Raw genomic sequence first — 26361 nt, 5'->3', positions numbered from 1 at the left:
TCAAAGCTGCACGGAGGATGCCCAGAGAGGAGGGGAGAAAGACTTGATGTTCATTGCTCTCAGGCTGGACATTGATCTCAAGTGCACTGGCTCTGACTTGGACTTCCTCCTGTTAGCTTCATGACCCCCAGATTCATGTTTTTCAGCAAATTCCTCAGGCCCTCTGAGTCTTGAGATCACCTTTGCTACCCTTGGAATGCATCCATCTGACACTAAGACAAATATACTAAAGACTTATTGGGAATTAGCTCATTCGTTTTCCTGCTTTCGAGAGAGTATCAGGCGAAGGCAGTGAAGTCTGGCAATGCAGAGTCATCAAAAGTGGGACATGCTGTTTAAATTCACTTCCTTTCCCTGCAATTTTGCTTGAGGCTAATCTGACCAGGGCTTCTATTGAACAAAGATGGCACTGGAAACAAACCCCACAAAACTCTCTCCCATAATGGTTTAGGAGAGAAACGCAGAGGCCAATAATCTCTAAAATATCATGTCTTTTTATTTGAATAAGATATTCATTGCTTACTTATCTTATCACAACCCACGACTCGACTTCTGTATCAGATTACACCGAGTCACATTGAACTCTCATGGGGAATTAAACGACTGGGGTGGGTTGGGCTCCCAGGAAAAAGCTAGATACACCCTCCCCATTGCCCAACACCCAAGTCGCTTCCAAGGAGCTGTTTTTAAGTAGTTGCATAAAATATGGTCAGGTGGTGAAGAAGCTGGTAACTCATTATTTTATTTCACGAAGAAGTACTTGCACTTCTCCTCCCAGTGAGGTAAACATTAACTTTCTAGATGGAAAAACTGCAGTCCTAATCATCTCTGCAGCGCTCCGGTCACATGACATATCTGGGGGCAGCTCCAGATGGCAGAATGCAAAACAAATGGTATGAGCTTCAAGCAATATTTGATTAAGAATTGTTCTCGTTGTGGGAAACAATCAGCACTCAACCCGGCAAACACTGGTGAGCTCTCTGGAGCCTGCTGCCCTGGCGGGATGTTTTGGAAAGTTGCAGGAGAACAAAAAATACCCCTCACTGCGGTAGGTGAGAGGAGGTGAGCCAAAGAGATGGTCATAGGGGGCTCTATATAGGAAAAAAAGAGGACTTCAAACTGAAGCCATGAAGTGCTCACCAAAGAGAGCCTAGAACAAGCAGCTGCTTCCAAATCATTTCCCGCCTCCAGTGGTGGCCCTCCCCCATTCCATGCCGTGTTCCTGCGGCCATCGGGCTCTTTCTAAAAGGTGCTTCTGGTTTTATCACTCCCTACCTGAGCCCAGTACATGCTGCCCGGTTCACCCATTTCTCGGGATAAAGTACAACTCTGAGAATAGCTGAAAAAGTCTACTAGGACTTGATTTCTACCTACCGCTCCAATTTCTCTTTCTTCTTTCTTTTTTTTCTACCACTCCAATTTTAAAGCTTGCCATTCCCGGCTCTCATTCTTCACTATATTAAACTTCCAGCTTGCTTAAACCAGTGGCTTCGCCTCTCTGGAAGCTGTCTTCCACTTCTTTTTCTGGCTCATTCTTATTTATCAGGACTCAATTTAGATATACTAGTGGGTGCTGGTATAGCAACCTAAACTTCTCTACCATAAGTTATTATATCCCTTTGGCTGTTTAATTATCTACCCTTCTTGCTGACCAATATTAGCTCACACTGAGTGTTTAATATTCACCACACCCTATTAAGCGTATCCTTAGCATATCTCTTGTGATTCCCACAACAATTCTGTGAGAGAGACATTTGATTACAAATAATTCAACCGAGGCTTATGTGTAGTCATCTGCTTAAGTCCTACAGCTAGAAAGCTCCATAGAGCAAGATGTTGGTCTTGCCTGTCATTTGATCCCTGGCAACAAATGTATACCTAGCCTTTAGTAACTAGCACTTACATTGCATTTAGGATGTACTGGGCATGTCACAATCTTGTCTGTCAATAGCATAAGGAACCTGAGGGATACAGGTTACGTGACGTGCCCACGGTCACACAGCTAAGTAGCCAGGCTGGGATTTAAACCTCAGCGGCTGGCTTCAGCACCACTACACTCTTAACCACTGCCCTGTTTTCCCTTTGCATGAGCAGGGATATTAAGGAAATGAATGAAACAGTCAATAAACCAAAGCAAACTGAGGCCACCATTTAATAAGGCAATTTGTCAGTCTTAGTTTGCTCCCGTGAAGTCTTTCACAGCACCAACAACAGAAGGGTGAACGCAAAGTTCCTATAAAATGAAAACACGTCTAAAAGAGAATTATTTTTTAACTGGCATCATCCTGGTTTCACTGAGCAGTAAACAGTGATTTTTTAAAAAATCAACTAAAATTTCCTTTCTTTTTTTTTTTTTTAATTTTTTGCACTGAAATATGTACTCAAATGACATTCTCTAGAGAAAATGGGGAGAGAACTCCAACGGAATTATGGTGAGAAGTTGAAGTCAACCGACTATACTGGAAGAGGACTGCTGTAGTCTAGGGAGAAAAAAAAAAAAGAATGGAAAAATCCTTGCAGTTCCTAACAAGGCAAAAAGTTTAGTTTGGCCTTGTCAAGTACAAATAGAACTTGGGTGGCAGAGAGAAAAAAAAAGCAAAGGAATGCTTTCCTAGTTGTGTTTTTCTCCCTTCCCCAAATGGAAAATTTTATTGCTGTTTCTTCTGATTTCTGCATTGTTTTGGTATTTTCTACCACAGTGAATTGTTTTAAATGATCATCTCAGCATTTTTTCCCCTCTTTATAAAATAGAAGAAATTTGAATTAATGGGAAAATTTTTTCTTTTTGGAGGATAATGACTTGGAGCATATGAAGGCAAGAGTGAGGGCCCCTGCCCAATCGTCAGAAGATCTGTCCCTTTGGCTGTTGGTAGCTCCTGTGCAGAAGACCCCCAGTAATTGTCACGAATCTGATGCCAGAGCCTTATTTGACTTGGCTGCTATCTTTTTTTTTTTTTTTTAAGAGACGAGAGACAATAGTTGTTAACTAGGGACATTGGCCTGTAGATGGGGAGTTCAGAGATGAGGGGTAGGATGCATGGGTGTGGGAGATACGTAAAATAGGCAGTTGGATAGAGGGAACTGTAGATCAGAGGAGAGGTAAAGTCTGGAAATATTAATCTGAGAGTGGAAAACAGCTAAACCAATGAGAATTTGATGAAATTACCCAAGGGAAAGGCACAAGTAGGAAAGAGAAGCTCCAATATTAACACCTGGGAAACTCCAACATTTTGTCCTCAAGTAGAGATGGAGGATGGAGAAACCAATAAAGGAGGAGGATGGTTAGAAGCAGTAATGTGGGAGAAAACCAGCAGATGTCTGCAGAGGAGTGTTGCGTGAAGGAGACAGGGATCAACGGTGTCATCTCCTACTGGGTAGCTGGCTAAGATATGTTAAGAATAGCCTCCATCACACTGGCTATCATAGAGATATTTGCCGACCTGGTAAGGACAGTTTCTGGGGTGATGGAAACTAAGGTGGAGTTTGCCAGAAGGGCTTGAGGATATGAGGGGGACTGCATCATAATACATTTCTGCCAAATAAGAAAAGAGGAACAACAAGAGATAATAAACCATGAGGTCAAAATTAATGGGAAAGGAGGCAACAGCAGATAAGGCAAAGCCAACACATTTTTGGAAGATGGAAAGCATTGACTTAGCAGGGCATGCGGGATATACCCCTAGGTACCTGGGGGCAGTAGCAGGGTTGAGGAACTTTGGTGAGTAACAAGTCAGTCTGCCATGTAGCGCTCTTTCAGTGTTCTGCGAGTGAATCCAGCAGGTACTTCAGAAAGTGGAGGTGAGTGTCTGGATGAAAACAGAGGTGTTGGTTGAAAGTTTTTATATCACGATTGAGCTCACTGATCCCTTTCCTTACATGACCCCAGTCAGCGGACTAATTCTCACGTGCCCCCAGCCTGCCCAAGGTGTTTTATTCTCTGGAAAAACTGGATTAGACACAGACTCCTGACTTTGGGACACCTAGACCAAGGGAAGGACAGGACAAGGCATGGAGTTGTAAGCACGCGGATAGAATGAAAATTTTCATGCTGAATTGCAGTCCTTGGACTCCACTCCTCTGCTATACTCCCCGAATTTTGTCAACAGACTGGAAAGCAGATTGGAGGATTCTTCCCTGGAGAATCTAAATTAACCCTAAGAAAAGACTAACAAATGCTGATATTTTCAGATTTGCCCAGTGAGAAGGTACTGCCTTAGTCTGCTCAGTCCACTATAACCAAATGCCATAGACTGGGTGGCCTAAACATTTATTTATTTCTCACAGTTTTGGAAACTGGAAAATCTGGTGAGAGCTCTCTACCTGGCTTGCAAGACAGCCAGTTGTGTCCTCCCATGGTGGAGAGAAGGGTTTCTTTCTCTTCCTCTTCTTATAAGGCCACCGAGCTTATCCAATTAGGACCCCACCCTTACCACGTCATTTAACCTTAATTACTTCTGAAAAGCCCTATCTCCAAATACAGTCACATTGGGGTTAGAGGGGGACATAATGAATTTAGAGGGGGATACAATTCAGTCCACATCAGTAAGTAAGAAATAAATGTCAAAAGTGTGTCTTTTAATATATTTTGGGATCGGTTTATCATGGTGGGGTGACCATGATAAATGCAAGGGGATCCAACAGAAGAGAAGAGTGGGGAGGTTGTCATGCCCCAAGCCGTTCTAGAGGCAGCCAACCTCGCCCAACTAGAACAGAAGACAGAGGGCTTTAGCAAGGAGGTCCCTAGGTGAAAAATGCAATGGATGTTTTTAAATGTTTGGGAAGAATTATCCAAAGAGGTTCAGCAGACCTCTTGGAAAGAATTTAGAACAAAATAAATGGTAGACATATGGGAAGCTAAAAAATGGCAGTTTTGACTCCAGGAAAAAAGAAAATGTTGTACGAAAAGGAAATATTCATTATGTACAACTTGGGTCGAACAGTGAATATTTCCTGGTTATAGTAATGTAAATGATTGCTGACAGCCAAAAATTATAATAAAGCTATACTGAGAGGATGAAGAAGGAAAGAGGGTGTGTGTGTGTGCGTGTGTGTGTGTGTGTCTTTCTCATGGCATACTTTAACTTCTGTAACAAGAAGTATATAGGAAATGTTTAGATCAATAAACAGCAGTATAATCGTATAATTTTAAAATACATAAATAATTACTAGTAGAAACAACATAACAGTTGAAAGTGGTTTCCACTGCGAGTGGGGCCGGGGGTGGGGGTGGGAGGGCAGGATTGTGAACTGGGCAGAGGAGTGTTCATTTTCACTAAAGCCTTTTAGTACTAGCTGGATATTTAAAAACTGTATGCATATACTGGATAAAAAAGTTATACATTGTAACTTTTTAAAATACTTTGAATGAAAGGTGAGAAAGGGGAGATGGAAGTGTGGAAAAATCTTTCACGAAGCTTTGCCCCCAAAGGGGAACAAAGGTATGTATGCAGCAGCTCGAGTCTTCAAGGGTGGACTTAAACATTTTTTAGAAATTAAAGTAATAATACTTAGTTAACAAATCAAATAGTGCAGGGTTTATAATGAAAAACGAAGCTTCCTGCCCCACCCTTCCCAGCTCATGGCTGTCCATTCACTTATAAACGTTTAAACATACGGCATCTTTCAGCGCAGTTTGGACATACAGTTTCCCACCCTGGGAGAGAAAGGCTCACACAGGATCTCCACAAATGGACAGGAGGGTCTCACTATGTGCCCGCCGGGCACAGCTGCTCGGTGCAGGTTACTACCTGGGTCTCGGTGCCCCTTCACAGGGAGGAATGCCCACAGAGGAAGGTAGGAAGCGGTCAGGGCATTTCTGTGGCCCTGCTCTGTGGAATCCTGCAATCTCTCAGAATCAGTGTTCTCACTGGGAAGATGCCTATTGCATGAGGAAAGAAAAATCAGTTCCGTGTGTGGTGTAGCTTCAAGTCGTGAGGGCTGAATTCCACAGGGGAAGTAAAAAGTGATTTTTCCCATCTCTGTCCCTCTTGAGAAAAAAGGTGAGGAGAGGCTCACAAAAGCTTTCTGTTGGCATCTTTGTCCAGACCCTGTGTGGCCATGATTATGAAGAGGACTAGAATAGTTCTTGTGGTCACAGCTCTGCAAGAGTATCGTATGTAAGGGTACACTTGATTGCACTGAGTGCCTATAACCACAACAATATGTTGTAAACATATACTGTTTACTTTCTGAACATTAATGAAACTACCATATTAGTTTAGAAGAACAACCAAAACTATAAAAGATTTCAAAACAAACCTAAAAAGCCCCTAAGGAAAATGACTTCACTGGCCTACAGATCATTATCTAATGATTTTTAAAGATTACATTTTACATTATTTGGCATCCTATGCTTCTCCTGTTCCCAGCATATTTAAAAGAATGACAGATCTGCCGAGTTTAATGTAATATAATCCTTTATAAAAATTACTGAACTCAAATGCTACAGGCAGGGCTAAGCACAGGTAGGAGCCACTGCCCAGGGGTGGGAGTTCATTCTGGAGGGAGGTTGTGATAACCAACTTGGGAAGAATCAGCCAACCATTTCCAGAGGGATATTTCATATGTATTCCCCAACAGAGACCCAACTCTCAAGTCTTCCATGATACTGTCATACTGACACACTGGTAGAGGAGTAGAGGCCCTGCATCTTTTAGCTATGACACATAGTCACAGCCTAGAAGAGGGAGACTCAGACAACTTCAGGGACCAGGCAGGTAAGTAAAATGGGATTGATGTTGGGACCCAAGAGTACATGTATTAAACTGAACCTACCCTTTTATGGTAATCCCCCCTTATCTGTGGGGGATACATTCTAAGACCCCAAGTGGGTGCCTGCAATCACAGATAACACCGAGCCCTATATACTATGTTTTCTCCTATACATACATACCTATGATAACGTTTAATGTACAGACTAGGGACAGTAAGAGATTAACAACAATAATTAATGATAACATAGAATAATTAAAACAATATACTGTAATAAAAGTTACATGGATGTGGTCTCTCCCTTTCTCAAAATACCTTTATTTGCCTTTCTTGCGATGATGTGAGATGATCAAATGCCTACACGAGATGAAGGGAGGTGAAGGACATGGTTTGTCATGACGTAGCATTAGGCTACTATATGATGTCACTGCTGACTGTTGGTAACTGAAACTGCGAAACTGAACTGTGGATAAGAGGGAGGAATGTTGTACATACATATATACGTACACATACCAGCCACACTGTGCTGGCCAAACAAGAGTCCTTCTTAGGGGCTGCCAATTTGTGATCTTTGGTTGGTTGTGGGAATACTGCCCCTGTACAATCTCTAGGATCATAACTGACCTCCAGAGCCTCCAGGGTTTCTGACCCCATCCTGGAGCAGACCTGATTGAGGCCTAAAATAGCTAATCCAAAATAATTGCCTATCCTTCAAGTCCCGCTTAAACTCCAACTCCATGAAATTATCCCAGTCTCCCTTGGCGATGTAGCCGCGTCTTCTGCTAACCCTACTTCGTATCTCTGTCGCCGCAGTTCTACTGTCCCTCACTGTGGTGGCTTGGGCCTGTGTCAGCTTCAGCCTCTGAATGCCACAGCCTTACCTACAAAAACTCATATAACTCTTTGCAAAATTTAAATGAAGGAATTTGTTAGTATTTTAATGGGTATATAGAAATGACAAAAAATCCTGTATCTGTATCCAAACCAAAGAGTATCTCCCCCAAGTAGTCTCTCCATGTTTCCCAAACTGCTGTTCTTCAGAACATTACTCCCAAGAGATGCTTCTTGAAAAGTGCTCTGCAGCCAAATGCTGAATTCCACATCCTGATAAAGACTCATCAAGCACATTGGCATTATAAAAGCTCTGAGAAGATCAGGAAAAACTAAAGAAATGTTTACTTTTTTCTCATGTATTTGACCATGTATTTCTCTGACCAATACATTTCTCATGTATTCTCTTCATGTATTTGACCATGAGATCCCTTTTTAATAGGATTATTTAATGGCTCCTCTGAGAACTAGCCTTTGCAGAGGCAGAGAGGACAGACTCTGGCCCCAGGCTGCTTACAACCCACTCCTTAACCATTCGTTGTCCTTCGGTAAATTACTTGACTGCTTGATGCCTAAACTTTCTAGTCTATAAAACGGGCATAACAATAGGATGACACACCCTTACGCGGCTGCTGTGAAGGTTACGTGAGTTAACACATGCAAACTCTGTGCCTTTGCCTGGATGTGGGATTTAGGTTGGAAAATCAGGCCTCTGTCCTTCAAATTCGACGACTGAGAAATAAGATACTGATCTAACTGTTGGCTGTGCTACCGATAGGAGCTGTTTAGAGAAGGAGGCATGTTGATGGGTTTGCTAATATGATCCACCACCTCCCTGCCTTACCCACCCGACTTCACCCATTTTGATTCAAGTGGCTCAGTCAGAGGCCAGGATGGACATGGAATCTTTCTTTGTAGGGGCAGACTGAGCAGGGAAAGTGTTTGTCTTGGTGTATTAGTTTGCTGGGGTTACTGTAACAAAGTATCACAAATGAGCAACAGAGCAACTGAAGTTTACGTCTTAAAGTTCTGGAGGCTAGAAGTCTAAAATCTAGGTATTGGTGGGACCACAGTCCCTCTGAAACCTATACAGTAAGAATCCTTCTTTGCTTCTTCCAGGTTCTGGCAGCCCCAGATGTTCCCTGGCTTGTGGCAATGTAATTCCCACCTCTGCTTTCATCATCACGTGACATTCTCCCTTTCTCTTCCTGTGGACTTCCCTCTATGTGTGTCTGTCTCTGTGTCTAAATTTCCCCTTTTATAAAGACATTGGTCATGCTGGGTTAGAAACCACACTAAGGTCCTCATTTTAACTAGATTATCTCTGTAATCTAGACCCTATTTCCAAATAAGGTCACATGCTGAGGTGGAGGGGTGGGGGTGAGGGTGGGATTAGGACTTTGATGTATCTTTTTTATGGGGACACAATTCAACCCATAACATCCTGAGACCAGGTGTCTAAAACAGAGGAAAAGGGTCTGAAGGTAAATTCTGAGACTTCTTCCCCACATTAACAATCAGAGACATAATTTTTGCTTGGTAATCCAAAAGAGAATCCGGAAGAGTTCCAAGTCCTTTCTCTCCTCCTAGGGCTGGAATTTAGAAGTTTACCCTTATTCCATTGGAAATGAAGAAGTAGGAAAATGTGCCCCCCCTCCCAAATGTAGTCCAAGAATAACTTTGGGATTAAATAGGTCCTTTGGAACTGGTTCTGGTCCTGCCTTAAAATGTGTTAGTTCCATCTCTCCTGGGGCTCAAGGGTATATCTGTGTGTACTGAGGAAAGCACTGGTTACCTAGACACTGGAAGACTTGAGTACTCCTTGGTGTTGCACTTGGGGCCACCTCAATTGGCTCTGCCCTTGGGACCTATGTTCTTTCAGGCCTGATTTTTTTTTTTTTTTGGCAATATTCTCATTAGTCTTAGAAACAACCTTTAGCAGCTAATGCACAACAACAATATGTATTTAGATTTTTAATAAAGTTTTGGGGGAGGGGATGGCTATCTAATAATGAGAAAAAAGTGTAGTCACACGTGGGGCAGACAGTGTTTCAAATAGCAATGTACAGAACAAGCCAGGCATGTTAGTCCGGAGAGGGGAGCTGGCAAGTGGTAAATGTTTATGAAGTGCTTGACTTGGATTGGCTCACTCAATCCTCGTGCCCTGTGAGGACTGACGGTGGGCTGTGGGTTGGGGCAATCCGTCTTCCAAGCCTGCGCTTTTAAGAACTGAGCTACATTCCCTCCTCTGCATGAAACAGAGGATGTTTGCTCCTATCCTTTTTCCCCGAGAGAGGTGTGTGTGTAAATTCTTCCACAGCACTCGATACATTTGGAATTATTCCCTCGCTTGACTGTGAGACCCTCTAGAACAGGAACTGGTCTACACCCATCGAATTCGCTGTCACCTTGCAGGTAAGTTTTTAGTTAAATGAATGAATAATTTTTTTGACAAAGAATCCTTTGAGGATTTTTCTGGTCCACACAGATATTACAGTCTTGAAAGTAAAATGATTTATGAATTGTGATTGTTTCACACCCAGAAACAAAAATGTTCAGGCTAATGATCTCTATTCAGAGAAGAGACATTATGTTGACCATTCTTTATTATTACCTAGAACTTTCCCCACAGTTTAAATTGAGAAAGCCCAGTTTCCTCTTGTGTCTCTTCATGGAAGTGTCCAGGGACAGGTGCTCAGTGCTTGCCTTAGTATCTTCAGGCAACCTGCTGAGCGGTCACCTGCAGAGGCTCTTTCTAGACTCAGCGGGATAAGATGACTCTCAGTCATTGTCAGTAGAGAGGCTAATCTGGTGCCCCCTTCACACCTGAGGTTCCTTTATACAGTGGATTTTAGAATGCAAGGAGCTGATTGACCTTTGTGTTACATTCTACTTCTTCGGAAGTACCTGATTTCTGGAGCTCCCAAAGCAGAGGCTGGGTCTAATCAATTCACAGAAGGAAACACACATATCAGAAGAATCTCAGATCAAAATCTGGCAGTAACTGACCCTGTGACTTACTTTGGGAAATGGAAGGGGCAGGAAGTCCTGGCTAATTAGCTGTTTATTAAACCCAACACCCTGGTCCTTCTGTTATTATAGACAATGTGTTCATATGGAACAAGGGGAAACAATGTATTCATGGGAAAATAGCTACTGGAGGCTGGGTGGGACCAAACGGTAGGAACGGTGGCAAAGAGTATGTCTCTTCTGTTTTCTAAACTCAAGAGAGAAAAAATGGATATTGCTTCTTGGTCTGGTGGTTTCTGGCAGCCTGGATCTTCAAATATTTGCTCAGTAGCTTCTGTTTCTTAATTTAGTCATTGATTTATTAATTTAATCATTGAATAACTTGAATAACAAACATTATTGTCTACCTACTGTGTGCCAGGCTCTCAGTGGCACACTTAGAATACAGAAATGAATGAGACCTATTGCTCATCTTCCAGAGTTTAGGAAAGAATTTAAATATGGGAACGGAGTAGACTAGAAACACCTTGAAGGCAGGAATACAACTTATTCATTGGGTAACACCAATACCTGGCATGGTGCCTGGCACGTAGTAGGCATTTAATAAATGTTTACTGAATGTCTTAATGAAGGTATTAGTCATCCATTAATAAAGCAATTATCACATTTTGGTGTTAAACTGCAAAATACACGGAATACAGTCAAAGACTTCAATAAATGCCAAAAAGTGACATGCATGGTAGTAATTTAGATTCACTGGTTGGAAAAATATCCCAACATAACCTATATGGTATTCATTCTTTAATATATTGAAACCTCCACTGTGCTACAGTGCTGCTGTGTTCTAACTGTGCTTTAGACGATTCATCCTGAGTTAAAAGTCTCAGGGTAGTGTGCTCTTCCTTAACACTAACTAATACTTCCTTCCGCGGTGGCTCAACCCGAGCGAAACAACTAATATAAAAAGGGCATCAATTGTTCTAGTTACCGCTGGGAGAAGAATAGCACGGCACGGGATGACAGTTGCTGTGAGGACATTTATAACAGTGGTGTGTTTATATTCTTATTGATTTCTGATAGCACTTTTAAAATAGAAGCCATAAATTATGTATAGCCAAGACCTATTAGGAACTGCAAGGGAACTACACTTAAAACAAATGGCCCAAGAAATGTAAAGTCAGCTGGCTTAGAGCAAGAATTTCTAACAATAATTTATTCGTAACGGCTACTAGTCATGCTCACGGCCTTACTGGATGCGAAGGGGTGTCTCTGGTGTGGCTACAGCCAGGGGTCAGACACCAGCTGTGGAGCGCATATGTATGACCCAGTGCCTGCCAAGCACTAGGAGTTATTATTACAAGTGGTGGTAGGATTATGCTCATCTCCACAGATGACTGCTTAGAGAGGGCCACAAAGCCCCCTTCATGAGACCGTGTCCTTTATAACTGAGCAGCGGCCTCTACATATCATGATATGGACAGAAGAGCATGAGAGGGCTGCACGTGTCCACTCTCAGGGCCAGTGACATTGCTGGCTTGAACATGCTTCAGCCATGGCTTTCCCCACAGCTGCAGAAGGAGGTCTTGAGGCAACAGCTGTCCTGCAACCAAGTAGTGGCATGCACCTTAAGCTCTCCTAGTCAAAGAACTTTGAGGATAAGGGATTGGACTTGGCACTTCTAGGAAGTGGTCTCCTTGGAGTTCAGGCTTGATAACACGTGACAACTGGATTTGCGGCATTGCAAAGATAACATTCCTTAGCTTCCCCTAGCATTTGAAGACATACAAACAGCTGCTGGAAGTGCTTGAATGCCTTCTAACTGTGCGAGTGGAGGAAGATGTCCAAAAGAATGTGGGAAAAGTGTACAATCCATGTGGAAACCGGAGGGAAGCATAGGAATAGCCTCTGACCATCATGCACAGGGACTTTGTGGCCGCCTGGACCCAGCCTCCTCCTGCCAGCACCAGTCAGGGAATGAGCTAGTTGTTCTTCTGAAGGGTGGTTGAATGACCAGGGCTAGATAACAATCTCTGGGTATGAGCTGGCTCTATGATAATTAAAAGGCACATCCCGGCCCTTTTCAATAGCTTCATCATAGGGCAGGGACCTAGAATCTGGAAAATGGTTGGCCAATGTTCTGAGACCTTTCCTCCTGACATGCAATGTGGAAGTGAAGTGCATTCTTTCAAAAAATATTTATTGTTTGCTACATGATAGTTGCCAGGATTACAGAGGTGAGAGACCCAGATGACCTTGATGGAGTTTGCTATTAGCCTAGTGAGGAAAAAAAAGCTTTAAAACCAAGTCATAAAAATAAATACATATTTTCAAATAATGATATGTGTTTTAAAAGAGAAGAATGGAATACTTCGAGGCATTGTTATAGAAGAGCCTAAATTAAATTTGGGGTTGGGGAAGGCCACCATATTTTAAGTACATTAAGCTGAAAGTTGAAGGCTGGAGTTGAAGTTAGTGGAAACAGAGAGAGAAAGAGAGAGAGAGAGAGAGAGAGAGAGAACATGTGCCTGCGTGTATGAGTGGTGGGAGATGGGTGCTGGGAAGATGGGCAGTATCCTGGGCTGAAAGAACAGTAAAGGTCTTGCGGGGAAAGTCTGGCTCATTTGAGGAGTGGAAGCAAGCCAGGGTGGCTGTCACATGGTGCCTGAGACAGAGATGGGTATGGCTTGAAGCTGGAGGTAGGCAGAGAACATGTCATTCACGGTTTCGTAGGCCGTGTGGAGCATTTGTGATTTAATCCTAAGGATGGAGTGTGGTTGTCAGGGACCTGCTGTGGGCAGATGGATTGGGGGATACCCCAGCTACTGACCTGGATGACAGTGTGTGTGTGTGTGTGTGTGTGTGTGTGTGTGTGTATGTGTGTGTGTTTTAAAGGGATTGGAGTGTGACCTTGGGTACAATACCAGAGAAACAAGGTCACATTTCATAACATATTACGTAGATTATCAATGATGGTGATAGTGCTTTATCAAGGTTGTGAGAAGGGTATGCAATCATGCAGGAAAATACTTGATGTTGACCAGATCTCCCACAAACCTTAAGTGCCAGGAGCACAACAGTAGACTTTCAGGAAGGAGGGGCTGGTAAACAGAGAGGGTCCCTGCCGAAAGGGGAGTCTGAAGGCAGTCGTTCAACTAACATCCTGCCCTAATAGAATCTCTCCTCGTAAGCTGCTCCCTCCCACCTGTCAGTTCAAGAAATTAAAAGGGAGTTTAAATAATTCACTCATTGGCCCTTCTCTTAAGCCTGAAAACAATTTTTCCTGTATGTTTCTTAGGAAAGAGTGACCAAAAAATACCAAGCTGCAAATTTTTAACACTCCAAAGAATGCCTGTGGTGCTGCCCACTTTTGCAAAGCCTGAGCTGGGATTTTGTTTTTGATTAAGACTCTAACAATAATCCCAAGGAGCATGTACTTAGGAAGATGTTTTTTCTAAGTATGTAATACAACATGTTTTGCATTTCACCTGGGAAGTGATTGCTTTTTCTTTTAAATTTGGTGTGTGGGAAGCATATGTATAACTATGTGTCAAAACCTACAACTCCAACGAATCAGGGAAAACCTATGAATTAGTAGAGGAAAGGGCTATCATTTCAAGTTACATTTTTATGAGCTCAACCATCAAATATTAAAAAAGGAAGCTGTTGTCTAAAAGCATTATTTATAGACTACCACAAAATATATGATTTATTGTTTACAGATGTATTAGGTCAGAAGAATAATAAATTCTTGGTTTTAAGTAAATACTAGAGATGACAACCATGACTGTTACAGGATGAATCTGAATGGGTCGGAGAGGCAATGGACTAATGGTTTCAGAAGATTGAGAATGAGAACAAAAAAGTGCTAGGATTGCACAGTATATATGAACTCCACGCACTGCCTAATAGATGACCGACAGCCTGACCAGTCCTAAGGCAGCAAATCTGAACTAATGCTTAACTTATTATGTGCCTTACTCCGTAGAAAAATCATTTCACATTCCTGTTTCATTTGCATAATCTTAAGAGAAATGGGAAAGTAATAATAAGCCACTTGACAACTAGAAGTATGGTCGCAAAGAAAAATGATTCTAAAGCCTTTGGCCGCTGGGGGCTGGATCCACAGAACTGAGCAGAATGAAGTTTGAACAAATATTTCTCAAGTCCTATATGCCACAGGATTGTGCAGTTGGCCTTGCAGAAAGCACAGTGGGCCAGTCTTATTCCCAAACTAGTCTTGGACTATGAAAAGTGGATTTAGCCAGCTTGACTAGGCAGTCTACCCATAGAATGTGATATGCACAATACAGACTCAGTATTACATAAAGGCTTCATCGTTACTAATTCTTGATTGTTAAGTCCCATTTTATTTTTTTAAAAGATTTATTTATTTGAGAGAGAGATTGAGAGCACATGCATGGGGGTGGGGGGCAAAAGGGCAGAGGGAGAGGGTGAGAGAATCCTCACGCGGACTCTCCGCTGAGCGTGGAGCCTGACATGGGGCTCCATCCCAGGACCCTGAGATCATGACCTGAGCTGAAATTAAGAGCTGGCTACTTAACTGAGCCACCCACGTGCCCCTATTGAGTCCCATTTTAAAACCCCAGAGATTCCATACTAGAGTGCCAGGGAAATGAGCACTTCTCAGCTGTAAACATGGCTCAAAGGTGAGAGGGTAAAATGCAGATTACCATTCAGAGTCCAAATGATTCCCAAAGTTTGTACCATAATTTTGTCATTTGAAAATTAATTTTCTTTGCAGTTACTTAGGTTTCAAGAAACTTAAGGACCCATTTAGGTAACATACTAATATTTTAAGGAATGATCCCTAAAAGAGTTGTTCCAATGATTTATTAATTAGTATTTGAGAAGTGCTGGTAAAGAAGGAAAGGGTTCATCACTAATCACTGTTTTATTTAGCATTGCATAGAGATCCCTTCTGCTTTTACAATTTGTGTTGGTGCTTTGTTTGGTGTTAAAGGATATTTGAGTATTATTGAAATGGAAAATGCTATTTAATTTCTTTATTTTACTGTCTCAGTTTATATGAAGATTCTTTATAATCTCCAAACAAGAAGCTGTGAAGTCCTTAAAAATAAAAATAAGTAAAAGCTGAGAGCATCAAGGTATACAACTTCTTCAATAAACTGAGAGTTTCTGAGATAGCCATAATCACGAAACTTCTAGGATAGTAACTATAAATCCACTTTGCATACCTACATGTTAATGTTTTACATATGTTAATAAATTATAAATCTGATAAAATCCAAAATTCCGTTAGTTATTTAAAAGGGAGGGACTTGAAGAAAAAATCTAGAAGCTGATTTTTTAGCTATACCAATTGAGATAATTAGTTTTTTGTGAACAATTGAGAGGCACAGTCTTCCTGCCTTGCTCCCACCAGCTGCCTTTATTTGAATGCCCTTCATGGGACACAGTGAAAACCAGAGAAAAGGGTATTCATTTTAAATGGTTTCTTTGGATTCTTTGGCAGAGGAACAAATTCACTGCTTAAAATACCATGAATTCTTGCAGTGAGGCAATAATAAACCTTTTTGATGTGAACCATGGTTATTTTCAGATATGTAATACATTTCATTTGCTGAAAGAGTAGGCCTCATTAACAAACGTTTTTTGTGTGTGTTTATATTATGTTTATATTCCGACGCACAACAACATAAATTCTACCTGCTAACTGGGAATTAGCTTCAATTAAGTGATTTTATAAGACTGAAAAGGACTTAAGACTTTTTTAACTTTAGATAAAGCACAGTAAGGTCACTGCTAGGCTACTGATTAATTTCAACACCTGAGATTATGTTTCCTGCAAAGAACTATGCTTGGACTTTGGACTGTAGCTTTTCCACACCCCATGCTTCCACATCATTCACTTCTCTGGAGGTCATTTCATAGATTGCTATAATCTATGAGAAGGAGGAAACTTAATCCATTGTTTTATTTCAGGAGTTCTAGAAATTGAGGAGATAATAATAGGAAACTCATTAACAAGTTTCTTTCATTATACTATTTAAGGAATTTTCACCCACACTTCTTTTTTCCCTTTCATTCTTAATATTATTTCTGCAGAAGTTTTGCAGGTTGCTCTGAGCAATAAAATAAAAGTCTAAAAATATGGTTTGTGTGTTCTGGGCAGTTTCTGTCTGAAGCAATTAGTAAGAGTATCTGGGACTTGGCAGAGACTTTCAAACAGGATTTGCCTCAGCCACGCTTTAAGGAGCAAACTAGTGATCAATGGCTTATAAAATACCTTTGGGTTTGCACGTATTGAACAGCCTGGCCTACCTTCAGCCTGTAATTTACCTCTGGGACTCCAAAGTGGGTTTAGTTGTCATTCTGAACGCAAATGAGTTGTGTAAATAACAGGTAAGGTGGAGACTATCAGCCGTTCACCAAATTCTGTTCCACCCTTTTCTAAACTATAGAGTTCTAGGTGGGCCCATAGCTTACACGCGAGAAATGCCATTTCCAAACTCCCATAGAGCTAGATATGACCATTAGCTAAGCCTCCCTAAGAGAATATAAATGGCAGTGATGTGTGCCATTTCTAGGTTCAGACCCTGAAACACCACATGCACGTGCCTCCTTAGACCAGGGAGGAGAAACCAGAATCCTTCATTCGTGCAGCTACTCCTTGCAGGCAGCGTTCTACATGCTGAGGATATGTCAACAAAGAAGAGACCAGAGTCCTTGCCCCCTCCCCCACCTTGAGCTCAGATAGACAATAAAAAAAAAAAAAAGGTAAATAAGTGTTATGTACAATTTCTTGGAAACAAATGCAAAGGAGAAAAATAAGGCAGGGGGGCGCCTGGGTGGCTCATTTGGTTAAATGTCTGCCTTTGGCTCAGGTCATGATCCCAGGGTCCTGGGACTGAGTCCCGCATCTGGCTCCCTGCTCCGTGGGGAGTCTTGCTTCTCCCTCCCCTTCTGCTGCTCCCCCTGCTTAGGCTCTCTCTCTCTGGCAAATAAATAAATAAATAAATAAATAAATAAATAAATAAATAAATAAAATCTTTTAGAAAAGAAAAGAAAAATAAGGCAGGGAAGGGAGGTCTGAAGTGTTGACTAGGTATTAGGCCATAATAGGAAATGAAATGAGACCAAATACAGGTATAGACAAGGCAACGGGGGGTGAAGCTGCTGCATTCTGGATGTATGTTGAAGGCAGAGCCCAGAGGATTTACTGAGGGACTGGATATGGGATATGAGATAGAAAAAAAGGAAGGGTCAAGGATGATATCAAGATTTTTGGCTTGAGGAACTTGAAAAATGGTATTGCAATTAACAGAGGGAACTATCTGGAATTCAGTTTTGGACATGTCAAGGTTGTGCCCATTAGATTCCAACTGAGGTGTTAAGTGACCAGGAAAATATGGTCAAAATAGGCTAAGAGTATTTATTTAGGAATCATCCATATAGATGTTATTTAACACAGCAAGACTGGGTAAGGTCACCCAGGGAGTGAGCGATACAGAGAAAAAAGATGATCTGAGGCCGGAAGCCTGTACCCTAACCTTTAGAGGTAGAGCTGCTGAGGGAGAACTAGCATTCCCCAAACTGAGGAGGAGAGGCAAAAGGACAGGAAGTCCGTCAGGTAAGTGTGATGATCTGAAAGGCAAGTGAAGTGAGTTAGACGGAGGGAACTTGGATCCTTGAATGCCTATGTAAAGCACAGCCATCTCCTTATTCACCCTGTGGGACTGTTAAATGAGAGAAAAATAGACTGCATTATTTTTAGTCCCTGGGGTATTGAGTCTCTTTGATAAAAAAAAAATTTTAACTTTCACCCTGACACCAGGTAAATAGCAAATAGATCTCCAGTTAGATCTCCAACAACAACAAGAACAAAATCAACATTCATAAAAATCTCAGATACTAACTTTGAAATGTGATGTATGTGTGTGCATGTGTGGGTGTATTTGGAAGGGTTTGAACAATTCAATAATTTTAAAAAATCCCATATCATTTGGAGTTGACTCTACTACCACTTTTTTGGTCTTAGACTTAGAAAAGGACTTGTTTCTGGCTGAATAGAATCTACTTGTATGTACATAGTAAGCACCACTAGCTTTGTTTTCTTCTGAACCATCCAGAGGGTAAATTGAGATAGTGAGAAATGACTTATTTGAAGAGCCCTTATCAAGAGCACTTTGTGTGATCTTTGACCTTAGTTTTCCTATGGTTTGGTTATATTAATTCTCTTGACTTTCAAGGGCCAAGAGGTCTACCTCCTCAACCAACTTCTACTAATCATTCTGTCTGAAGGAATTAGACACAGAAAGGTAAACTTATTTTGATACCCATGACTTTGATTTTAAACCCCTTAATCTTCCCTTTTGCCAAAGAATTTCTAGCATGGTCCCAATGTTTTCCAGGATCCAAACGCTATAAGGTACTCCTTTCAAAAGATGACAGAGAACTCAACAACAGCAATGAGCACAAAACAGAGTAAAGTTGCAAATGCAAAGCTGACTTTAGCGAATGCATGCAGGGCAAACCTTGACTAGGAGCCACACCTTTAGATCTGGCCAAAATGGAAAGATCCCACCTCAGAGAAATAAAGAGAATAAAAAGGACTCTGAGTAGTAGATTGCCAAATTTCCTAACCTTCTATCCAAGAACTGCAGATTGCTAGAGTCTAGATGGCATCACATCCCATGAGTCAGAAGACCTGGGTTCCTGCGTCACTGGTCTTCCCGCGTCAGCTGAAACGCACACCAGCTGCAGACCTTGGAATTTTGGGAAATACCAAAATCAAGGGCAGGAGCAAAATTGAAGGCCAGAGAAGGAGCCCATTCAGAATGCTAGAAAGTGGTATCTATGCAGGTTGCCAAGACTGAAGGGGCCAGAAGCATTTCTCAAAGCTCGGCTCATGTAATCAGAAATGTAAAAGTCAGAGGAAGAGACCAAGGGCAGTCGGTGGCGTGCCTTCAAGGAGGGAACGTTCCAGGGAAATGGTCTAGAATAGGTGTTTATGAGTGACCATTATGGGCCAGATGTGGGATGAGACTTGGGTGGGTGCATCTTTCCATATGAAACAATAAAATCTGTCTCAGTTACGTTGATTCTTCCTTCACTTGTTCAACAAACACTCTGATGCAAAAGACACAGAACTAGGCAGTGAACAATAAAATGGTAAGCAGAGTAGCCGTGATTTCTTATTCTCATGGAATCTACAATCTAGTAGAGACCCACAGAATTTAATCAAATCATCCATTTAACTTACAAACACATAGCGCTTAGTACTTGCCAGTTACATTGTCCTAACTACTTTATCTATATTAACTTATTTAATACTTAACAACCCATGAAGTAGGTATCATTATTATCCTTGTTTTATAGGTGAGGAAATTGAAGTGTAAAAAACCTGCCCAAGGTCACACAGCTAGCATGTGTGTGTGATTCAAGCAGGACTTGAATCCAGGCACCAAGGTCCATGCTCTTAAGCATTTATTTACAAACTCTTGTAAGTGTTCTATAGGAAAAGTATAGGGTGCAATATAATAGGTTATAACTAGGGGATATGATCTAATTTGGGGGAAGAAATGAAACTAGAACAGAAGTTAAAAAAAAAAGGTGTGGTCATTAGTGTTAAGCGCTCCATGAAATTTAAAACAGGACATGGATTTTTTGCAAAAGGGAAGTCAGTGGCAAATGTAGTAAGAACAGTTTCAGAGGACACATTGCTGCCAGCTCATGGTTAATGGTTAGAGCTTCTCAAAGAGAAATGGGTTGCTTTGTGATGTGCGGAGTTCCTCTTTTTGTAGATTTCTTCAGAATAGGCTAAAAACCACATGCAGTGGGATTATCACATAGTATGTACTCAACAAATGTACGCGTACTAACTGTTAGGGATATTATAGGGTGTTGGATTGTTAGACCAGTTAAACTTTAAGATCTCTTCCAACGTTAAGAGTCTAAATTTTCACTAATTTTGAATTTGTGATAACAGTGAATTTGGTTATGCTGAAGTTTCTCTTCAAGACCTATCAAAATGGCTTGATAAAGAAATTTATAGTGGGTTTAAGAATTTAGGGACTGTTTTAGACAAATTGTTTTCAAATCCTGGGAGTCCAATATATGGATAGTTAATATGTTAATCTAAGATAGGATACTCTGTGTCTTTTATTAAAATTTTTGGCATGATTCTTGTGGTAGTTTCATATATATTACTATAGGAAAATAATACAATTGTGTTTATTTAAAAGTAAATATGTAGCCCTAGACATTGATTTTGATCTTTCCCATATTTCCCTAATTAGTTGCATTAATGAAAAAGGGTAGATAATTTCTAGAAAATGTACACAATGGCTGGCTATAACTCCACTCACAGATTCACCGTAGATGTTGCTCAGTTACTTTCCAAAAGACAATGTTTTGCTCACATTCTGAAATGCTTTCTGCTTGGGGACAGTGGCTATAAAGGACTTTCACTCTTTTCCACATGCCTCCCCAATTTTTGAAAACCATGGAAATTCTGGAAGGACCCCAGTGGTGGCTCTGGTGTTTTAAAATGTGATTTGGGGGCAACCCTCTCAGGTCCCCTCCCTCTTCGGGAGCTTTCTACTATCACTCAATGAACTTCACTTTGCTGTCCCCCTCAAAAATTTTTTAAAAAAATTAATAAGTAAAATGTGATTCGGATACCGGAGCTGCCACTGTCACACTGCATTAGAATGTGGAAGGCAAACAGAGAATGTGAATCCCTTGCCACTTTGGGGAGAGAAAAGCATATTTTAAGAGTTGCAGTAGAAAGAAATGTTAAGGGGGAATTAATTTAATGGCACTCTTGGAACATTTAACAAAAACAAATAATGACAGAACCTAGCTGGTTGGTCCTCCATTTAGTTGTTCCTGCTGTACCATCATTTCAAAAAAGCGAATCTTGTGATCGCTCAGTGATACTACCTGAGGTAGCCATGGAGGGGTTCCAGAAGGCAAACCCACAGAATGTGCTTGAGGCTAAGACAGCTCCTGCAGGGTAAGTCAGTCATCCACTGGAATGACTTCATGAGGCACCACTTCTATGTCCCCAGCACATGCAATAGTCCCTCACTGACGGACATGTAAGTGGTTTCTAGTTTTTCTCAATTACAAACACTGCACCACTAATAGCCTTGTGCATACTTTTTGTGTATTTCAGTAGGTCTAAAGAAACGGTCTCTCAAAACGAAACTGCTGATTAAAGATTAATTATATTTTACATTCCTCTAGCTATTTCCAAAATGCCCTTCAAAGAAGTCACAGCAATCTATACTCCTGAAATTTGTGTTTCAGAAATATTGACTCAAGAAGAAAGGCAGTGGAGAGGTAGTTATAAACTACGTCTGTGTGTGTATGCGTGTGTGAGTGTGTGTGTGTGTGCGTGTGCGTATTTATTAGAGATGAAAGCATCCTTCATTAGAATTTTGTTGAACTCTAAGGCTGTCCATTCTCAGAGATCTGGGTTGATGGCCACAAGAAAAAGGAAAAGGAAAAGAAAACTGAAGAACTTGGGTTTTAGTTATGTTAATTCCTAATTCTGTAACCCTGGGAAAATTTTAAAATCTTGAGTAGCCGCAGTCCTCTCACTCTTAAAATATGAATAAATAAGTTAATCCTGAGGTTTAAATGAGGTAATATAGGAAATGCCTAGTATGCACGAAGGACCTGGTATACAATAGGGCCCGATAAATGGTCTCGTTGTCAAAAATCTCTATTATTACTTGCAGTGGGGATGAGAGTAAACATAGATAGAAGTAGTGGACTGTTCTAAAGATATCAGGTGATAAGAACTCCTTCAGATAACTCGTAATTGGAAAAGCGTTGTGATTCTCAGGAAATGAAGTACAAGGAGAGTAAAGATAAGTGCTAGTTTTCTCCAGAAGAATGCTTTCTTACAGGTGGCCTTTGCATACAGATTAATTTTAAATCTGAGGAAAACTTGATGTATTTTTAATCAATAGCTTCTAACAGGTGATATGTACTCTCCAGATTTTCCTCATGAAACACAATGATTAGTTCTCGCTTTGGAATCAGACCAATATATGTTACTGCAGGTCGTAATGCTTGCACTGATATTTATTATTTGGGTATTCAAACAAAGCCCAAGATATTGTTTATGCTTTTTTAAGGTCACACTCTCAGCTTTTGTGAAAGTACCCCTTTATGGATCAAATTAAGGTTTTTAATTAATATATTAATAACCTGGAGGTAATTTCCCTTAACTTTGGAGTATATCTTTGCCTTTACAGTTGAATACGGATTGTTATGGTCCCTTAGAATTTCTACATCCAAGAAAAATAAAGCCACATTAAATTTCTGGCTGAGGAAGTTGGGGACTTTTCCTTAATTTTAATTGTTCAAAGTCATCTCATCACTTCAATTTTTCTACTGATGGTAGGAAGCCTCCTCTCTCTACCGAAAAGCACTAGCCTGAACTGTTTTTTTTTTGCATTTTTTTGCTTTTCAGCATTTGTGATTTCCATCTCCTTTGTGTTATGAGAGGTCTCTTGGCTTATTCATAGTTAAGTGATGGACATTTTTACTCTCAGGATTTTTCATTAAAACCTGATTGTGTATAAATCTAAGAGGAGGCTTTTCGGCCTTCTACTTTCGACTCATAATTCTAGTGTTGACCTGAATCCTAGAACCATTGATCCTCATTTCTTATTAGTAAAATTTTTACCTGTTATTGCCATTTATGTTATTTTTCAAAGTCTTTCATTTTCAAATACTTTTGTATTCTCAGAGCCTAACACAGGGCTTGGCATGTGCAGGCCCTTGGTGAGCATTTACTGGTGCTAAAGAAACCAGTTCCTTTGGTTAAAAATCTACTCAAGTATGTAATTGGTTAGCTGTAGATCTGTGTTATCAGCCCTCTTGCACATTAAAACCATCTTGGTGATTTGAAAAGTGCCAGTGTGTAGGCCCCACTGCAGGGCAATTTAGTCAGAATCCGGGGGGGGGGGCAGGCATTTCATAGTATTTTAATGCTTTCCAGGGGATTCTAATATGTACTGGGGCTGAGAACCACTCATGCAGGTCACATTTTTTTTTTGTAATTTATGTTAATGTTTCCCTGATTACATTTTTTCCTTTTGCAGTCATTACAGGAACATCCACTAACCTAGAGTTCCTATGAAATTTAATGTAGGCATTTGTCCAGCCTTTTATAAGCCAAGAAAAAAATAATTTTTCCACCTTCTCCTCCTTTCCACTTTTATTTAGTACATTTAAAAATTCAACGTGAGAAGGGCGCCTGGGTGGCACAGTCGGTCGAGTGTTCAACTCTCGGTTTCTGGGCAGTTTGAGATCTCAGGTCGTGATCTCAGGGTTGTGACCTCAAGGTGGTAAGATGGAGCCCCAGGCGCTCAGTGTGCGGAGACTGCTTAAGACTCTCCCTCTGCCCCTCTCCATGCCCTGGGCATGCGCTTTCTCTCTCAAGTACATAAATAAATCTTAAAAAAAAAATTCAACATGAGAAAGAGATCTTGAAAGCAACAGGGCTGCTCTCATAGCCTTTGTTCTACCCGCTGGGTGTGTTATGACCTCCTCCTTTGGTCACTAGGATGGACATGAGCTCCAGAAATGATACTCAGCAAGTACACGCACACGGTGAGTGGCTTCTCTTAACAACTGTTGCTTGTAATCCAACAAATAGGGACTTGGGGACTTGAAAGCCTCAATGAGAGACTAGAGTTAAAATCTAAAAACTACTTAGAGTTCAAGGAGTTTTTGCCTTCAAAGGCAAAGCAAAGTTAAATTAAGGGGTTTAAAATCATAGTTCTGAGTGTGATGTTTTTAAAAAGACTTATTTTTTGTAGCTAGTTTAGGGCATAGTTTTGTCTACGGTAATGAACACTGCCTTCTAATCTTTTTTCCCCCCATAATCCTAGGTTGTTTTTATGACACAAGGGCAAGAAGTTCCAGAATTAAAGGGCTTTTTGGTGTCCTTTTGTAGTAAAACACTGTATTCTTTCCATAGTAAATGAAGGAGCCACAAAAATTATGATCCCACTCGTGAGATAAATATTTGGATAATTAGAGTGGTTTTAAAAAGAACCATCCCACACAAGACTATAAACAAGAAGATGTTTATTTAGTGAATAAAAATATTCTATCAGGAGAGTACAAGATTTTGAGAAAATATTTGAAAAATATTTTGTAGAAGGTATTTGTTCTATAGGAATTAGCATTTTTGGAAAATCATGAAAAATAGGTCACTTCAAATTACAAACAAGTACCTTTGTACTAAGTTTATCAGCTACAAAGTAAAGAGAAAAATTGACTGTGAAGGGAATATTTAGGAGGCCAAAGTAGATAATTAAATCATTCAAATTCATTCTAATTGGATTTAGTTAAATTAGCAGGATAATGACCAGCTTTTAATGTATTTTTACATTTTATTTTTATTTATTTATTTATTTATTTATTTATTTATTTATTTATTTATTTTTAAAGATTTTATTTATTTGACAGAGATAGAGACAGCCAGCGAGAGGGGGCACACAAGCAGGGGGAGTGGGAGAGGAAGAAGCAGGCTCACGCAGAGGAGCCTGACGTGGGGCTCGATCCCACAATGCCGGGATCATGCCCCGAGCCGAAGGCAGACGCTTAACTGCTGTGCCACCCAGGTGCCCTTATTTTATTTTATTTTTTAAAGGTTTTATTTATTTATTTGACAGAGAGAGAGAGAGCATGAGCGGGGTGGGGAGGGGCAGAGGAGAGGGAGAAGCAAATTTTCTGCTGAGCAGGGAGCCCACTGGAAGGCTCGATCCCAGGACCCCAAGATCATGACCTGAGCCGGAGGCAGACGCTTAACCAACTGAGCCACCCAGGTGCCCCAATATTTTTATATTTTATAAAATTATTGTCATTTTTATTACTGTGTATGATTATGATTTCACTATTCAGTAAATAATCATTTCCAACATTTTTTAAACATCTTAAACAGTACAACAACAATCTTATTATTTCTTGTTAAGATTATAAAACTTTTATTTATTTATTTATTTATTTTAAAGATTTTATTTATTTATTTGTCAGCGAGAGAGCGAGCACAAGCAGAGGGAGTGGGAGGCAGAAGCAGTTTCCCTGCTGGGCAAGGAGCCAGATGTGAGACTTGATCCCAGGACTCTGGAATCATGACCTGAGCCGAGGGCAGACGTTTAACCAACTGAGCCCCCCAGGCACCCCAGATTATAAAACTTTTAAATTAACAAATCAAACTACCTAACCATTTGGTCCATACCTACCCATAGAAATGCTTTGAGGTAAGAAAGTCTAAAAACTAAACTTTGAATTAGCCTGTGTACATGAATTGATGCTTCACTCTATGTGTTGCCTCCTATTTTTCAATGTTTGTATGTGAACTAAATGGACTCTGTTTTAAAAGTTTTGGAAAGCTAACCAGAAAACATATCTATAATGTAGCGAAACCATTGTGATTATACATATACATCAAAAGTATTGAGTAAGTACATTGGAAGAACAATCCAGTTACCTGTGAAATGAATAGGAGACTTCTACTTGCAAGCATTAAGTCATGGCTTATTCTGATCGGTTTTCTGCTCCTGACTATACATTTTCAGTTTTACTCCCTTCTTTTCTTTTCTTTCCTCCATGCCTGCCCTCCTCTCACTCCTCCTCTTCTCTACTCCTTTTTCCTCTTCCTACCTCCCTCCTTCCTGTCTCTTTTCTTCCTTGCCCACACTCCTTTCTTCTAAGAAAAATGTAGTGAGTCCATGCTATGCACTGAGTATTGTGCTAGCTGCGGGGACACGTATGGCAATTTTATATTCTAAGTTGAAAGACTTAGATGGACAATTGGGAAACTAAATGAGGAATTAC

General features: G+C 40.6%; 1 long non-coding RNA gene across 1 annotated transcript in view; it reads right to left on the bottom strand.

Annotated features, from left to right (window-relative positions):
- Window positions 1–714: 714 nt before the first annotated feature.
- The window catches only part of LOC148109044 (uncharacterized), a 63279-nt gene continuing 37632 nt past the window's right edge, over window positions 715–26361 (bottom strand). Inside the window, exon 3 of the long non-coding RNA XR_015726452.1 lies at window positions 715–3806. This is a non-coding gene — a long non-coding RNA (uncharacterized LOC148109044). The remainder of the gene's footprint in view (window positions 3807–26361) is intronic.

The sequence above is a fragment of the Ursus americanus genome, chromosome 13 (genome assembly GCF_024610735.1).
Source record: "Ursus americanus isolate L20-20 chromosome 13, mUrsAme1.1.p, whole genome shotgun sequence".
Classification (NCBI taxonomy): domain Eukaryota; kingdom Metazoa; phylum Chordata; class Mammalia; order Carnivora; family Ursidae; genus Ursus; species Ursus americanus.
Note: the sequence above shows the minus strand (reverse complement) of the source record. Positions and strands in the feature narration are given on the sequence as shown.